The 17,280-nt window shown below is 40.6% G+C and overlaps 1 protein-coding gene and 1 long non-coding RNA gene across 6 annotated transcripts in view; both read right to left on the bottom strand.

The window, feature by feature from the left end:
* The window catches only part of IMMP2L (inner mitochondrial membrane peptidase subunit 2), a 1,099,135-nt gene that overhangs the window by 748,111 nt on the left and 333,744 nt on the right, over nt 1–17,280 (bottom strand). The window lies entirely within an intron of this gene.
* Nucleotides 1,077–16,958, bottom strand: LOC138849029 (uncharacterized). Its single transcript, XR_011387352.1, has 2 exons — nt 12,196–16,958; nt 1,077–12,133 (listed from the first exon to the last, which is right to left on the bottom strand). It is a non-coding gene; the product is annotated as an uncharacterized lncRNA (long non-coding RNA).

Here is a 17,280-nt window from a genome sequence, read left to right as displayed (position 1 = left end):
ATACCATTCAATCCCTTTCAACAAACTCTTGTGGACCAATTGTAATGTGACAGTAGCTAATGATAAGATGATTAAGAGACCAAGTCTCATCTTCAACTAGGTTTAGGAAAGGAGTAGCAGTAGGGATCAGAAAAAACTTCATGGAAAGGACATTATTTGAGATGGACTGTGAAAGACAAAGGGTTTCATTGGGCAGAGGAGATTTCCTAAGAGAAAAACAACACACAAAAGCCACAAAGAGGGGAAAGCATTCAATGTTCAAAGGCCCGAGAATGGCCTGTCAATTGCAGAGCATGGAAGTAACAGGATCCAGTTTTGATGTCTTGAAAATTAGGCTGCAGGCAGGATAACGGGTGCCCCAAAACCATGATAGAAAGAGAGGGGGAAAAAATCTGTCATCAAGAAGAGATATCCTCAGGGTTTCATGGCTGTCCCTCTTTCAGTCCAGCTCTCTGGTATGGCCTGGGAAAGATGGCCCAAGTGCTTGGGCCCTTGTACCCATGTGGGAGACCAGATGAAGCTCCTGGCTCCTGGATTTGGATCAGCCTAGCTCTAGCTGTTGATACCATCTGGAGAGTGCACCAGCAGATGGAAGACCTCTCACTGTCTCTCCCTCTCTCTGTGTAGCTTTGCCTCTCAAATAAATAAATAAATAAATAGTTTAACCACTGTAGGATTGGACTGAGTCCCATTTAGTCATCCAAGGATAAGAAATCTTCCTGCCATAGCTATAAAATGACCAAATTCTTAGGGCGGGTGCTGTGGTATAGCAGGTAGAGCCGCTGCCTGCAATGCCAGCATCCCATATGGGCACTGGTTCAAGTCCCGGCTGTTCCACTTCTGATCCAGCTCTCTACTATGGCCTGGGAAAGCAGTGGAAGATGGCCCAGTTCCTTGGGCCCCTGCACCCACATGGGAGACCAAGAAGAGGCTCCTGGCTTCTGGCTTCGGATAGGCGCAGCTTTGGCTGTTGCAGCCAACTGGGGAGTGAACCAGCGGATGGAAGACTTCTATCTCTCCCTCTCTGTCTGTCTGTCTGTCTGTCTCTCTCTCTCTCTCTCTGCCTCTCCTCTCTCTGTGTAACTCTTTAAGTAAATAAATAAAAATATTTTTTAAAAAAGACCAAATTCTTATCGTGCCACTTCTTTTTTATACACGTGGTAAAAATCATTGCCCAGAGGGATCTTACATTGCAGTAGACATGCTTGCATTTAAAGTAGGGGTAGGGAAATTTTTTTCTGCCAAGAGTCATTTGGGTATTCCTAACACCGTTTGCAGGGCTTACAAAATTATTAACTTAAAAATTAGTCTGCTATAGACTCATTAAATTTCCAGTCCTGCTTGTGGTTGCCTTGGCAGGGCCAGACCAAATGACTTTCCCGGCCTTGTACAGCCAGGTTGCCTGGCAGGTGAGCCAGACTTTCCTCATCCCTGAAAAAGGCATGTTGAGAAACAGCAGCACTCCTCTTTTTTTGAATCAGACTCAGTATGAGTAAGGTCGCAGCCTCATCCAGATGGAAAAAGCAGAGTCAGGGCTGGGTGTCCTTGATCAATCTTTCTGCCCTAGCTTTCTAATGATCCAGAGAGCTTGTTACCCAAAGGCCAACCTTAACTGACTTAATGTCATGTTACCTGGATGGTTTTGAAAATGAGTTGGTCTAAGGATCACAATCTCAAATTCATTTCCTCCTAACCTCTAAGATTTCTTTTAGTACTAACATGCTACACACCTTTATAGCGCCACCCCACCCAGCTGTGGTGCTAATAAACTTTCTTCCTTCTAAATATAAATTCTCCTTCAGCATGTGTACAGTCCCACCAGATGGACATTGTTTTTAAGCACTGAAAAGAAACAATGATTTTGAATTATGGGTAATTTTAGAATGGGTAATTAAAAATAATGGTAAAGTCCTTTGGAAATATAAAATCACTGAGATATATTCCATGCAATTATTTAAACATATCCTAATTTGTTATTATTTAACATTCATTTCCCAGTTGGTCGGCATTGTGGCTTATGAGCTGCAGGGTGATGGGGGAATCATGCCATCTGCTTCATTGCTAGGAGCACTGGTCTCTGGAGGTCACTTACTGTGATTATAAACAAGTCCTCAAAGGAAACACTGACTCCCTGCCCTTAAAAGGCCAGAAGCTCAGATGTTCTTCCTCCAATTCTCTCACTGATTTACTGGGCAACTTCTTAGCAGGAAACTCTTAACCTTGAGCTATCTCTTTAACCCGATCTTTAACAGAGTTGATGAGGGCAGCATTTTTTTTTTCTTTATTTCAAGCTTTCAGATTATATTATCTTTTTTTTAATATACTATTCTCTCAGGATACTACTAGTTATCATCCTCAAAGGTGTTAGCTGGGTTAATTAAAATATGATGCCAAGGTAGACTACAAACTGAAATAATAAAATATGGTCATTTCCTTCTATGAGTTCATGAATCACATACAAAAATATTCTCAGCTCACTCCCTACATCATCACAGAGTGTCATCTTCAACGCATTAGTAAATACTGGCCTATTCATGCCCATCTATTAACTATTTAAGTATAGGAATACCAAAGATTTTTAATTGGCACTAATTATTAATAATAACTGTAGCCTTACAAAAGGGACACCCATACATTTGTTTTAAAATTATACAAAGGCCCCTGCTCCCAATTTTCTCAATCACCAACCACCCATCACCATAATGTTTTATATTCTACCATTAGAGATTTTCTCCTGTGTGTTACTTATGTTCTGCTTCCCTCCTGGCATTCTCTCCTATAAACCTGATATTCCTGAAAGAAGAAGGATATTAGGATGCAAAAGGCCCTCGGGCAGAAGGAATTCAAGAGTATTAGGTGCGTGGTAGCAGGCAGAGTCAGTGACGGAGGGTAGCAGATATCTAAGACAAACTTCACCTATTTCATGGTTTTGCCAAGGGCAGGCTTCCAGTAATAGGTTTTAGCTTTCTGGTGGTAGGAATGGGAAAAACACAATGGCAAAAAGGTAAACGTGCTGGTTTTAAAAATTCAACCCAAGAAAAAAACTAAAATGAGAATTATACCCCTAGGATAGAGATATGAATAACATTTCACATGTCTATACAAACTATCTTTGCTGGTTCCTGGTAACTTGGAGGCATCTGCTAATCTTGCACATTATTCTTAAAGTATGTGAAGCCAGGTCCAGTAACCACACAAGGCTAGAAAATAAGGGCCATACAGAGAGAGTGTGCTCAGATTCTGACTGTGCTACCTGCATCCCTAAATGCCAATGTCTGAGATGACACACCCAGCACTATTTGATTACAGGGAAGGGCAGGGCAGGGCAGAGTGTGTGGTGGCAAAGGAGGCTCCAACAAGTAAAATTTGTAACACAGGCAGCATCCACACATTTGAGAAATACTTTTATCTAACTCATGTTTGTCATAAGAAATATAAATCTTCTTCAAGTTTTGGTTATACAATATTATCTCATCATGCTCAAAAACTATATAGATGAGCATTAAGAAATGCAGTCTTAATAGGGAAAAAAACTAATGAGAAAGACTGAACAAATCGTAGAATTTTAAAATATTTAGTTATTTGAAAGTCAGAATTACAGTGGGACAGGGGAGGGAAGAAGGGAGGGAGGGCGAGAGGGAGAGGGAGAGGGAGAGGGAGAGAGAGAGAGAGGTGTCTTCCATCCAATGGCTCACTGCCCAGATGGTCACCCACAGCCATGTCAAAGCCACAGCCAGGAGCTTCAACCAGGTCTCTTGTGCAGGTGTAGGGACCCAAGCAGCCCATCCTCTGCTGCTTTCCCAGGTGCATTAGCAGGGAGCTGTATCAGAAGTGGAACAGCCAGGTCTCGAATCGGCACCCAAATGGGATGCCAGTGCTTCATACTATGGCTTAAGCCGCTGTGCCACAGTGCCAACTCCAAACGGTAGAATTTTTAAGCCAAATCAAGTACACATCATTTAGAAAAAAAAACATGCAACTGTGTAAATAATGTGTCTGATATATACTAGGGCCTTGCTCTTCAAAGACAGTGCCATTTATTTCATCTTACAGTTTAAGAATAAAGGGGCAGGTTGTGGTGGAGTTTGGGATACCCACATCCCATGTCAGAGTGCCTGGTTCAAGTCCTGGCTACTATGCTTTTAATCTAGCTTCCTGCTTAAGTGCTGTGGGAGATGAAGCAAATGATGGATCAAGTATATAGGTCCCTGTCACACACGTAGGAGACCTGGATGGAGTTCCAAGCTCATGGCTTCAGACTTTTCCAATTCTGACTGTTGTGGACATTTGGAGCATGAACCAGCAAATAGAAGAGCTCTCTCCATCTGTCTCTCTGTCTCTGTCCCTTTGTCTCATTGCCTTTCAAATAAAATGAAAATAAAACTATCAAACATTTTTTAAATTAAAGACATACTTAAAAGGATTGATGCAGAATTTTCTGTATTATATTATTAATATAATAATATGACAGTAGGTACTACGGTTAAAAAAAACAATAGGAGTATAGTAATTTAGGTACCTCTTGGGATACTCACATTCCATATTCCAACTTCCTGCTAATGGGTACCCCAGGAAGCAGAAGATGATAGCTTAAGTATTTGGGTCCCTGCCACCCATTTGGGAGACCTGGATTGAGCTTCAGGCTTCTGGCTTCAGCCTGTCCCAGCCTCAGCTATTGTAAGCACTGGGAAAGTGAATCAGCAGATGGACAATCTCTTTGTCTGACTGGCTCTGTCCTTTCATCTTTCAAATAAACTTATAACTTTTTTTAAAAAAGAAACAATAACTAATGTTCTCATTATGAAAAAGAGGTAGTAAATTATGGATTTATATTTCCCAAACACAGAAGTTTTTATGAGATAGGGCCCATTCTTGTATTGGAAAGCAATGTAATACTAACTGCCTGCACAAAAATATTTTCCTGAAATATATAATGAATGAAAGGCCTCTTGGATATTCACTGGGAGTCGTACCATCCTGGGCTCCCTGTACCTGTTTTCAGGGGAAGAATATGCCATGTTCTGGTTCCAGAATACCTCTTTCCAAATGGACTAGCTCTTCTTGTTCATCAAAATTCAGTTCTGGTATCATCCTTTGGTATTTGCACATTATTAACCTGTGCAACCCCTACTCCTATTGCACACCATCTGTGTGAGAGTGGATGGTCCCATTCCCACTGATGTGACAGTCACCTATTTGCTGTTTCTGAGGTCTACAATGTCACTTCCTATAAAATGGAGGTAGGAGGAAACTAGCTTGCCTTTTATCTTAGAAAAATATTATTTCATTCAAAGAAAGTCTGTCAATTCAATGTACTATAACATAGATTCCATTACTGAAAGTTATCATTACCTGCCTCCCATTATAATAAACTTCAATGCTGCCTTAAAGAAACCTCTTCTGCTCTGCTCTCCATTTTATCATAACGCACAGTATTATTCTTGAGCGTGGTGACAGAATGCAATCCCAGGACCAAAGAGTCTAAATGCATTCAATTTATCATGAGTATTACACTTAGAAATGTGGATTCTTTTTATGTAGATGTAGTCTATCAATTATCTCACATATTTATCAGAATTAATTATAAATGGAAAAAAAATCTCTTTTAAAAATATGGGGTACAAGAGAAGAATTTTTATAGCATTCTGTGGGCAAATTAGCTGTCAAAACCAACTTTAAAAGGCTTACCAAATAGCAGCCTACCCTTTGTAAAGTATTTGCCAAGATAAAGCGTTTCATCGAAGTTAACTTCTACGTAATACCTGTATTTCAATAAAATACAGACTGCAAATTTGACCTGGAAAAGCCTCCACTCAATGAAAACACAAGTATTTATCTGCTTATTTTCTTACAGAATTTTTCCCTTAGCTGCCCTGAAAGATGTAACAATTGGATTTTGCTTCTGCATACTAAAGCAACATCCCTCAAATGAGCACTTATCTCACATAAACAATATTAAAAGTTTTAGTGTGAAGTACAGTCTCAGGACCGCATAACTGCTTCTAGGACTGTCACACTTCCCACTGACATGCACAACTGATGGAACGGCCAAACACAGAATGATATAAAACTCACCATAAACTAGACTGCTTGTGCAGTAAAACAACAACAATATCCTTAGGCTCCAGGCCTGCCATTGTTCTTCATTCTGCCTTTTACTGCCCTACCCAAGTGGTGTTTAAGTTTCAACTACTCAGAATCCATGGAAGGCTTATCAACCACAGAGTGCTGAATCTCCACATTCAGGGTTTCAGATGAGTGAGGAGCTGTCAAAAATATCATGGAAAATGCATATTATAATAACACTACGCATGAATTTTAAGTTTTTGCACCAAAATCAACTTTGTCTTTACTCCCACATTCCATGGACTTTTTAAAAAGTACCTTCATAGATAAATAGGTAGGTCTGAGTTGAGGCCTGAGAATTTGCATGTCTAAATTCCCAGATGATGCTTGTGTCTATCTGCGAATCACATTTGGAAAACCACTGGACTAGTAATTGCATCCACACAGACATCTCCCAGGACTTGAAATCTCCTTCTCCACATCAAGTCCTTCTAAAAAAAACCGCCCATTTAGATACCTTGGAGGGTCTCTCGGTGCCCTATCCTGACTAGGAGAAAACAAACAAACAAACAAAAATGGCACAATCATCTAGCAAACTGTTTAAGTACAAAGCACAGACGTCATTGCTAACTACTGTCTCTCTTTTGACAGGTCTAAACAATTGGTCCAAATTTGTATATTCTGTTCCTACACATTTTCCATAACCTATCAACTTCACTTCCTCTCCACTATCTTCACACAGGCCAGCATCATCTCATGCCTGGATCACAACAGCCTCCAGATAAGCAGTCCATTTCTACTTTCCCTGTGTTAAATCTCTTTCCCACATGGCAGACAGAGCAATAGTTTAAAACATAAACATGATAATAACTAATTTCTCCAAGGATTTCCTCAGTCTTTTAGAATACGATCTAAAATCCTTAATGTGACTTTCCATAGCCTCCAAGATAAAACCTCAACTCTATCTCTTCAATATATCATCTTGTGTAAACTCTCCCATCTAACAAATTGCCCTTACCCCACATCTGATTTTATCCCACCTTTAAGTTTTGGTTTATGCTGATGCCTCTATATATTATCTATCTTGATGTTCTAGCAAACTTGTTATTCCTTGGATCTCAGCTTAAATGCCATGTCTAACACAAGCCTTTCCTAATTCTCCAGAATAACTCAAATCACTCCCAATTTATTCCCATGGGGTACTGTATGCTGCCCTGTTTGTATTACTGAGCAACCTTGAAATTACTTGGTCATTGTACATCTACTACACCAGTGGAGACCCACAAGGAACAATTATGTCTTGTTTTCAATTTCAAGGCCTTCTAAAATGTTTAACACATAGTAAATATTCCAAACTTAGCACTGATTGGCTGATACTGGAAAAATTTTGATGAAGAGTGATTAAAAATAGAAAGAAGCTAGTGAAGCTCCCAAAAATGTCTATCCCGGACTTCTCCCATAGCACAGCTCCAGCATTTTAAATGGGGCTCACTGCACCACTGTCTTTTGGCTCACACAGCGAGGGCTCCAGAACAAACCCTGATACTAAAGACTTAGAAATCAGCTTCTCGCCTGCTCAGCAATCCATTGAAACTGGCTTAAATCCTTCAGGATTCCACTGCAGTCTTACTGTTAAGTGTTACCCTGCCTGAAAACCCAATATACCCCTGAATCCTGACTAAAGAAGCCAGACCATCCCTTTAAGACCATTCACAATAATAACCAACAATCTGAATCTCAGAATATAGGCTTACTCTCCTCTCCACTAAGCCAGCATCTGTTCTGCCCCAAATGGACACTGATTCAGAATCAATACATACTTCCTCTAACAGTTACACTGCTAGCCCTTATCCTCAAAGACTCATCTCCACTTCTGATCTTGGAAGCTGTCAAAAGATTCTTGGCCCTAAAAACTCATGTCTTGTTCTTTTTTCTTGATTCTGACTCCTGACATTTCACATGGTCTATGGGATATCCTTAGTCTTTGCTATTCCATCCATTCATTCAGATGCTTCCTGGAAACCTCCTGTGTTCCAGTTCAAGGCTAGATTTGAGGACACAATAATAAGAAACAACTGTTGTCCTGTAAAAGACCACTTCAAATTACAATGCAGATAAACACAGTGAGATGTAGTAAGAGTCAAGAGCTTAGCTAACTGATCTACAGGTAGGTGGAGGTGATAATGGATTCTTGTTAGATGATCAGAAATTAGTTATGCTTTGAATAAGACAAAAAAAAAATAATAACAAGCAGAAGGAATGCCCTGAGAAAGTCCAGAATCAGAACATGGAGAATTTGTACTGAAATAAAAAGAGTTCAGCAACTCTAATTGTAAATAGTTAGGAAGGTCTAAGAAATGGGAATTTGGGCTTCAAAAGGATGGGTTGAATCACAGGCAGCTTTACTTGACTCATGAAGAAGTTTGGTATGAGCTCACAGCCTAACAGGGACGATCTGGAAAACAAAATGCAGTTGAGAGTGATAAGCTCTAAATTAAAAGGAACTGCTAGGCGACAGAACAACAGCTGTCTTTCCATGGGTGTGGGGTTATCATGAACACAACATGTTAAGTTCCTGCTCTGAAAATACAGGAAGGTGCAAGTACATCATGGGATCTGACAGCCAATGAGAGGCCTGAATCTGAAGAAGGGGTAAGCTTTGGCTGGAGTCAGGAGCGGTCAGGGCTAAGGGATAATAAAAACTCAAATCATAAAGTTGCACAAAACAGTCTCAGAGCTAAACAGTTACGTTTGGCTGGAGCACAGGTGGCATAGAACGATGTGTAAAGAACAGAACTTGGGGCCGGCGCTGTGGTGTAGTTGGTAAAGCCACCTCCTGTATTGCCAGCATCCCATATGGTTCAAGTCCCGGCTGCTCCACTTCTGATCCACCTTTCTGCCTATGGCCTGAGAAAGCAGCAGAAGATGGCCCAAGTCCCCTGCACCCACGTGGGAGACCCAACAGAAGCTCCTGGCTCCTAGCTTCAGATTGGCTCAGCTCCAGCCTTTGCGGCCATTTGGGGAGTGACCCGGCAGATAGAAGACCTCTCTCTCGCTCGCTCGCGCTCTCTCTCTCTCTTTCTCTCTCTTTCTCTGCTTCTGCCTCTGCCTCTCTGTAACTCTGCCTTTCAAATAAATAAATAAATCTTAAAAAAAAAAAGAAAGAGCATAACTAAAAGTAAGTTTGATTATAATGAGGGTAGGATACCGATATCCAAGTCATCAATTCAGTTTTATTACAAATTCCATTTTAAACAAAACATATACATGTAAATACTTCTTTAATTTTTTGAAATTAATAATTTTCCTAGAGTTTCCTCAGTCAACAAATAATTTAGAAGACTTTTCAAAGAAAATGTGCTTGTGTAACTTTTCCTTTATTTACCTGCAGATACCACCAAAAGTATTACTTGCACCTGGGTTTTACTTACACCTGTTTTCTGTAGAAAAGAAAAAAAAAAACTCAAAGTAAATCAAAATGCAATATGGGAGGTAGCTCTAAAATGTAAAAATAGTGATGATAATCAAACAATTCATACAGGAAAAATTTACAAGTCTCTAAACTGGTAGGCTCATTTTTTAGAAATAAAAAGTTATCATCACACAATAGGAAACATTAAAATTTCCATTAAAAGGAATATTAAAATGAGTCTTAAATAAGACACACTCATACTAAGATTTTTTTTTTACAGTGACTGTAGAGAATCTTAATTATTTTACTAACTTTACTTGAGTCTCTCTAAAAACCTTACTGCCAGTAATTTGGGCTGATGAATGTAGTCAATAAAGAAGAGCGTCGACTTCAACACTCCTCCCTCAAAGCCTGTCCCTCTTGTGGTTTTCCAATACGCTGTTGTTAGATTCATTTACAGTAAAATAATTACCCACTCCCTAGGCAAGACACATAGCAGGTTATCTATTGTCCCTCTGAGGACTGTTGGGCTGTTCCTAACAAGCATTCTAAATTACAATAGCAGCTTTATTGCAATTAACACACAGACACGAATCACCAATCCAGTGATATCTCAAAAGACAGAAGGGTTTTCTGAAGTATACTGCTGTGGTGGTTCTCTGAACAACTGTTTTGCAACTTTAAATTCAAAGACCAGTCTTTAAGGAAATAGGCACATGTCCCAAGAGCAGGGAACACAGACAGAATGGCTTTTCTTGCTATTCCCAACAGAAAGAGTTACACTTTACTGGTTTAGAGAATTAACAGAGTGCAGACATGAAAAGATAGCAGCATCCCCATCAGTATGTCAGGCACTCAGGCTTGATCATTTACAGTGCTGGGTGCTTGAAATCTCCCAGTCTCCAATCCCACAGCAGTAGCACCAAGGCACAACTCTGCATCTCCACTTCCATTGACATTCTAATCTTGAAATCTGTCAAAATTAAAGTTGGCGAGTTTCTAGCCCATCTGAATACTTTCATGTTTGGCAAAATGCAATTGTACTGTGTATATCACAGGAAGCCCACAGAGGCTTTGAGAAGGGACTTAAGGAATGCAAGGAAGTGCCCATAATTCAATAGGACTGCGCTGCCCACTACTGCAAAGGTCCTCTGGCGAGACAAGGACATGGCCCAAATGCTTCTTTCTGTGCAGATAATAGTAAAGCACTCCTATAGAAACAGTCCTACCAAGAAAACTCAAATGTTATGGATGACAATGCACTTCTTAAAAAAGAAATTTATGAGCTGGACTGAATTCCTAGTGGCTCTGAAGCAGAATTATTGCCTCCCTACCATCATTTTTATACTTGAGCTACTTGTTGTCACTAACACCACATTCCAAAACAGTTTGTGGGGGACTGGCTGAAGAAAGCACATACAATGATTACATCGAAAAATTAATAATTAAATCCCACTTTCCACAAATCAAATAGACCTTACATAGTATGGCATGTGTGTGTGTGTGTGTGTGTGAGTGTGTGTGTGTGTTCAAAAATTATTCACAAGGCAACACAATTAAGTTTTAACATAAACAGGATATATGCGCTACTTAATATTTTCTACCTGTGATGCCACATATACAGAAAAGTATGCATTTTGTATGGAACATATAAACCTGCTTGTGTAACTGAAGGTAACTAGTTTGGGGGCCCAGTCACTCTCTAACTCTAAATCTCTCCCATACCCCAACCCACAGGTTTTTAAAACAACAGAGTTTTATTGCAAAAAAAAATCAGAACTGATTGCTCAAAAAATTTAAAAACCTGAAATCTCACCCTGTAGAGATATTATTGTTACTGCTTGAGTAAACATCCTTCCGTTTCTGTCTCTGGGCATACACATGGACACATGGGCTATGCACCTCAGGTGTGAAGTTGATAAGGCATGATTTATACATATCTATATTAAATCCCCAACTGGAGTCTTTTTCATCTTTAAGCTATGAATCTGAAGATGAGAAAGGAAAGCCTAATAAAGTATGGTCTTTTATTCATAACATACCATTTTCTAGCTCGTAAGCATTATTCTTACTCTAACTTTCTCATTCACACTAATGATCTAGTGTTTTGTGATCAAAACTGTTTCTTAGAAATCTAAGCCTAACTTACAGCCAGAAATAAATTGGATTTAAAACTCTACCACCAATTTAACTTTCAAGACACCTTTTTGCTCTTAACAGATTTAGAAATAGTCATTTTTAATGGTTTCTGTGATATTTTTCCTAATCCTTAAAAAATGAAACACAGAGAAGAGAACTTGAATTACCTGAATAATCAATAAAAGGCAAGGCATGTAAGTAATCCATTGGGGAACAGCCTCCTGTGCTGTTTTTATAAGCACAGACATCAAAAAACATTGTATTTGATTCTACTTGTGGAAAATAACAAATCTTGTATACCAATGGCTGTTTTATGGAGGTGATCAGGCTTGAGTCAGACTTTCAGAATTGGGTAGATTTTACAAAACAGAATAGCAGAATAGCAGAAAAGTTGGAACTCATTGCTATCTCGGGCAGATGAAGAGAGGAGCTCACTATGGAGGATTGAATGGTGAATCTCCCCATGCCCCCAGATAATATGTCTATATCCCAACTCCAAGGAATGCTCAATGTGACCTTATTTGGATGCCCCCAGATAATATGTCTATATCCCAACTCCAAGGAATGCTCAATGTGACCTTATTTGGAAAAGGGATCTTTATAATTAAGTTAGGCAGCACTCTGGCCTCAGAATCAGCCCTTAAGGCATTCAGATCTGGCTGAAGAGCCATTGAGAGTATTTTAGGCATGGAAAGACAAGACACTGTGGCAAAAAAAAAAAAAAAAAAAACAAAACAAAACACAACAACAACAACACCACAACCACCTAAATGAAAGATCTCCGCGAGTGAGATCCTAGTGGGAAGAACAGGTCATCAAAGAAGGAGATACCTTTCTCTGAAGGGAGGAGAGAACTTCCACTTTGACTATGACCTTGTCTAAATAAGATCAGAGTCGGCGAACTCAAAAGACCTCCATAGCCTTGGCAACTCATATCAAGAGCCTAGGGTGATTACTAATGCCATAAACAAGAGTGTCAATTTGTTAAGTCAACAACAGGAGTCATGTAGGATCTCTGTCCTAAATGTGCAGTACATTGTGATTTAATGCTATAACTAGTACTCAAACAGTATTTTACATTTTGTGTTTCTGTGTAGGTTTAAACTGTTGAAATCTTTACTTAATATATGCTAAATTGATCTTCTGTATATAAAGAGAATTGAAAATGAATTTTGATGTGAATGGAAGGGGAGAGGGAGCCAGAGAGGGGAGGGTCGCGGGTGGGAAGGAAGTTATGGGGGGAAAAAACCATTGTAATACATAAGCTGTAGTTCGGAATTTATATTCATTAAATAAAAGTTAAAAAACAATTAAGTTAGGATCTTTCAAGTAGAAGGATCCTGAATTAAGGTGGGCCCCAGATCCAAAGAGAAGTCTCAGAAAACAAGCAGGAGCACAACAGAGAAGGTCATGTGAAGGTGGAGGCAATGCCTGGAGAACTCCTCCCAGGCAAAGGATGCTGATGACTGCCAGGAGTCCCCTGACACTACCAGGTGAATGTGGAACAGATCCTCCCGCAGAGCCTCCAGAAAGAGCGAACCCTGCCAATGCCTTGACTGCAGACTTCTGGCCTACAGAATGAATTTCTATTGTTTTAAGCCATGAAGAGTGTCATATTTAGTTACATCAGACCTAGGAAATGAGTACCTAACCACAATTGAATATTTGCTATATACAGGGTATTTTCCAAACACTTCACACTGACTAGCTCACTTAATTATATTAACACTCCCGTGAATAAAAAATGTCACTGTTCCCATTTTACAGATGAACAAACTAAGGTGCCAGAAGCATCTGAGCTGAGATTACATCAGCAGGGACAAAGCCAGGATCCGAACTCAGACACCCTAGCACAACAACTTGTACTCTTTACTTTTCTTCAGTCTGTTACTTGAAGAACAAAGTTTACCATGGGGAATAAAGGAAATAAACAGCCTTATAAAAAGTCCAGGTGACAGAGACCTTAAGAAGACAAAGGACTTGGGCCATGACACGACACATACACAACAAACATTTCAGGCTCTTAACATGTGGCCAAATCCACTGGCTGTAGTTCCAATATATGTATATATACATACAAGTGTATGCCTTGAATCCACCCAGTTTTCTCCACCTTTAATGTCTTCATCCTAGAACAAGTGATTTGTGCCGCTCACCTAGGCAAGTATCTACCTCCTCGGCTGTATCCTGCTTCTACTCTTTTTTTTTTTTTTTGGACAGGCAGAGTGGACAGTGAGAGAGAGAGACAGAGAGAAAGGCCTTCCTTTGCCGTTGGTTCACCCTCCAATGGCCGCCGCGGCCGGCGCACTGCGGCCGGCGCACCGCGCTGATCCGATGGCAGGAGCCAGGAGCCAGGTGCTTTTCCTGGTCTCCCATGGGGTGCAGGGCCCAAGCACCTGGGCCATCCTCCACTGCACTCCCGGGCCACAGCAGAGAGCTGGCCTGGAAGAGGGGCAACCGGGACAGAATCCGGCGCCCCGACCGGGACTAGAACCCGGTGTGCCGGCGCCACAAGGCGGAGGATTAGCCTAGTGAGCCGCGGCGCCGGCCCCTGCTTCTACTCTTGCCTGTCCAAACTCTTCACACAGCAGTCAGATTTACCTTTAGAAAAAAAAAAAAAAGCTTTCATTTTGAGATGGGATTCTTATTCATAGCCCTTATCTATACTCTTGAGGAACAGGGGGTTTTCTGCTTAGTACTTGTTGAATTGTTTATGTAGTGGAAGGTTAAGTCTCTGATTATAATATAAATTCAAAGTATGTCTTTGTAAAAATTAGAAGACAAAAAAGAAAGGACGGAGGAGGTAGTGTGGGTCTAAGAGAGGGAGGGAGGGTGGGGTGGGATGTACCATTATGCTCTTTTTTTTTTTTTTTTTTTTTGACAGGCAGAGTGGACAGTGAGAGAGAGAGACAGAGAGAAAGGTCTCCCTTTTGCTGTTGGTTGACCCTCCAATGGCCGCCACGGCCGGCGCGCTGTGGTCAGCGCACCACGCTGATCCGAAGGCAGGAGCCAGGTAGTACTTATCCTGGTCTCCCATGGGGTGCAGGGCCCAAGGACTTGGGCCATCCTCCACTGCACTCCCTGGCCACAGCAGAGAGCTGGTCTGGAAGAGGGGCAACTGGGACAGAATCCAGCGCCCCGACCGGGACTAGAACCCAGTGTGCCGGCGCCACAAGGCAGAGGATTAGCCTAGTGAGCCACGGCACCAGCCCCACCATTATGCTCTTAAAACTGTACATATGAAATAGGTGAAATTCGTTCCCCTTATGTAAATAAAAATAATTTAAAAATTGTATGTAATTTAAAAATAAATGTCTCACTCCTGTTACAATCATCAGGGACTTCCCAGTGATGTTGGAACAAAATCCAAATGACGCAGCACAGCATCTCAAGGCCCTGCAGAATGTGCCTTCCTCTCTAACATCATCTCATATCATTATTCTCATCCTTCACGATATCCTAGCTGGCACAGCCTCCTCTCTGCTCCACAAGCAGGCCGAGTTAGCCCTTGCGTCTGAGCCTTGCCATCTGCTGGTCCCTCTGAGTTGATGTCCTCTTTCACCAGGGCTGGTGAGGCTGACTCAGGTGCATCCTTCAGGTCTCAGGGGGATAGTCCCTCTTCATCTGCCGAAGGTACTCCTCTAGTTACCCCATAAAACAGGTTAGCATTTCACCTCCTAATCCCAATTATCACACGGCACTTATCACCAGGTAAGAATCTCCTTGATTTATTAGTTCACCCTCTCTCGTAACAGAGGACCTAGGAAGGCAGAGAGCTTGTCCAGCCAGTATACTACTGGACTGTAGCACCTGAAACAGTAGCTGGCATAAATCAAAGCATTCAGAAAGTATCTGCAGCAAAGCAATAAAGGAAATGACATGATGAAGTGGGACTCTCAAAGAATCCTGGCCTGGAAGTAAAGTGTGGGATGGCAAAACAACGCAGGCTAAAGAAGACAAATTAAGGGGGCTCTCGCTATAAACTAGTGATGAGTGTTCTAAGGCTTGTATGAGAACTGAATGAGTAAGAACAGCAATGAAAGAGTGACGTTTAGAAACCTGTAAAATATAAAAGCAATAAAATTCAATGACCCACTAAATACATAGGATAAAGGGGTTTAAAAATGGTGAAAGTCAAGGAATTGTCACCAGCATTATTGCTGAGGTTACATGGAAGACTTCCATGGTATTTGGAGTCTTTATTTTATATACTTCATAGTTCACTTTTTAATTTATTCAGTGGTAACCAAACAGTGCCTAACCACCAGTAGACATATTTGGGAACCTGACTAAATTCCATAGAGGTGCTACCAATCTGGCCCCAGAAATGACCAAAATTTTGTTTTTTTCCTAATCCAAGCAGACATATTATTCTATCCATGTTTTTCATAAGAATTCTGATCCTGCATTTCAGCTTTATATAAATGAGGTAACTCTGCTGCAAGTGAAAGAGAGGGGCTGCCATCAGTTGACACCAAAAAGCAAACTCAATGCCATACCCTTATAAGACACATCATGTAGGGCAGTAAAGTGCTCTCCTCTAAAAAGAGACTACAGGAACACTGTAGGGACAAGTGCGACTGTTTTTACTGGCACAAATGGCTACTACTGTTTAACTGTAACAATAACTGCTTCATAATTGTTGCTGAATTATACTCTACTGTTACTTTCCTTTTTTTTAACAAAAAGGTGTTCTAAAATTACTTGTCTTTGTTATTTTCCTCTTACTTTTTTTGTATTACCATCTGATACTTTACTTTTTCAAGTTAGTGTATTAATATGAACAGAACAGATTCAATACAATTCATAAATACAAAGTTAAGGTTACAAAGATAATAACATTGATATGTATAACCAAATTCTTAAGTATTCAAAACAGTGTCCAATATAAAAAAATGTGTGGGGTGGGTGTTCAGCCTAGTGGTAGGGATGACTGCAACCCTTATTTGAGCACCTGATTACATACTGGCACTGGCTCCTGAATCCAGCTTAACTTCAGCTTCTCGCCAGTGCAGCAAGGGGGCAGCAATGTTGGCTGACGCAGGTGGGATTCTGTCGTCCATCTGGAGACCCTGACTGCATCCATTGCTTCTGGCTTCAGTGGGCCCAGCTCCAATCTAGATCCAGGCCTTCCTAGGGCATTTGTGGAGTGAGCCAATAGATGAGAACTCTGCTTCTCTCTGTGTGTCTCTCTCCTTTCTTTCTTTCTTTCTTTCTTTCTTTCTTTCTTTCTTTCTTTCTTTCTTTCTTTCTTTCTTTCTTTTTTCTTTTTTTTTTTTGCTTTCAAACTTTTATTTAATGAATATAAATTTCCAAAGTACAGCTTATGGATTACAATGGCTTCCCCCCATAACGTCCCTCCCACCCGCAACCCTCCACTTTCCCACTCCCTCTCCCCTTCCATTCACATCAAGATTCATTTTCGTTTCTCTTTATATACAGAAGATCAGTTTAGCATACATTAAGTAAAGATTTCAACAGTTTGCTCCCACACAGAAACATAAAGTGAAAATACTGTTTGAGTACTAGTTATAGCATTAAATCACAATGTACACAGAAACATAAAGTGAAAATACTGTTTGAGTACTAGTTATAGCATTAAATCACAATGTACAGCACACTAAGGACAAAGATCCTACATGAGGAGTAAGTGCACAGGGACT

The sequence above is a fragment of the Oryctolagus cuniculus genome, chromosome 3 (assembly GCF_964237555.1).
Source record: "Oryctolagus cuniculus chromosome 3, mOryCun1.1, whole genome shotgun sequence".
Taxonomy (NCBI): Eukaryota; Metazoa; Chordata; class Mammalia; order Lagomorpha; family Leporidae; genus Oryctolagus; species Oryctolagus cuniculus.
Note: the sequence above shows the minus strand (reverse complement) of the source record. Positions and strands in the feature narration are given on the sequence as shown.